Below are 1,679 nucleotides of genomic sequence, written 5' to 3' on the forward strand. Positions count from 1 at the left end.
TCATCGAAAACGAGGACGAGAGAGACGCAAGCGCAAAACCATGTTGACGTTCTCTCTGTAAGGTGACGTCCAAACAAGGGACGCTACTCTTCCGCTAATCTCATTCCCTATTTACCTTATTAGCCGTGACTCACTTTGAAATTTAATCTGGTATTTATGCCGGAATGAACGAACTCATCATCATCATCATCATCATCATCATCGTGGCTTATCCCTCCTGAACATCAGCAACTGCCAAACCGAGACAAGTTACTGTCCTTTGCCATCCTTCCACATCCAGTCACTGGCTTATTCATCTATTCGCTGATGTCATGTGACCATCTTCTTCTTGGTCTCTCTCTCTCTCTCTCTCTCTCTCTCTCTCTCTCTCTCTCTCTCCCTCTTTTACTCTCCACAATAGAAAAAATAAACTATATGAAGAAATTGAGTTCAATTCAATATAATCCTAATTTGGGAATTTTAACTATTTTATCGTTTAAAGAACTCAATCTCGTTATTCTTAATGTAAAACTTACTGTTCGTCAAATTTGGTAAGTATAACTTTTTCATTAGAATGACCACTTGCAGACTTTTCTCTACTTTATTCGATGTTTTACACGATCTATAGACGTAGTCATAATATTCTGTTTCTCGCCACTTGTTCATAATTTTTAAAAAAAATCTCTATCATTCAATGAATTAGATAATAATATATTATATTGAAATTTATCTATTATCATAATTTTTCCATTAATTGTACATATTATTTCTTTTAATACTTCTTTAATATATACAATTTATATATAATATATATATATATATATATATATATATATATATATATATATATATATATATATATATATAGGTATAAAACCAAATAAACTGCATATTGTTTTGAAATGTGTGCTTCATATATTATATATTGATAGTTAAGATAAATATTCACCAAGTCTGCCTATCAAAACCAAACGTCAAACGCATTTTCTGATCGATATTGACGTACGTCGAGAAAACGTCTTTTTTCACTTTGGACACAAACGTTTTACTTCATTATCAATAAATCATAATAACCCCCAAGTCGATAAAGACAAATCATACAGGGTTTTCTGTGATGGAACACCCAGCAGTGTGCAAAGACCATCAATATTTAGGCCTACATTACATTCGTTTGACCGGTATTGGAATATGCAAATGTAGCTTAACCCTCTCATTACCAACTATAGGAACATTGTCACATTCGTTACGGTACAACCAACATTTTTCTTATTAGCGATATGCCGAACACTTCCTCCCTGAGGCTGGGATACGCGGACGACTAGGCACTCGTTACTCAGAGTAAAGTGTGGACCCGTCTCGAGAGCGTACTTAGTGAGGACGTCACCAGACTCAAATCCTACTTCGACAAGTGGTACCTGAAGATGAACACTTCAAAAACCGCGGCCACTGCATTTCACCTATGCAGTGTTGGCACACCCGCAAACTGAATGTCCTAGTCGGGGACCAGCCACTCCCATATGAGCGCTCCAAAATATTTAGGGGTGACGCTGGATCGCAGCCTTACCTATCGGGTGCATCTCGAAGGGGTTGCCCGGGAGATAGAGAAGCGGAACAGACTTCTGAGGAAGCTGGCGGGATCGACTTGGGGAGCTAGCCAAGCGCTCCTGAGAACGTCCGCCTTGGCACTATCTTTTTCCACC

Source organism: Berghia stephanieae, chromosome 3 (assembly GCF_034508935.2).
Source record: "Berghia stephanieae isolate SIO BIC M18660-M18661 chromosome 3, UCSD_Bste_1.3, whole genome shotgun sequence".
In the NCBI taxonomy this organism is placed as follows: domain Eukaryota; kingdom Metazoa; phylum Mollusca; class Gastropoda; order Nudibranchia; family Aeolidiidae; genus Berghia; species Berghia stephanieae.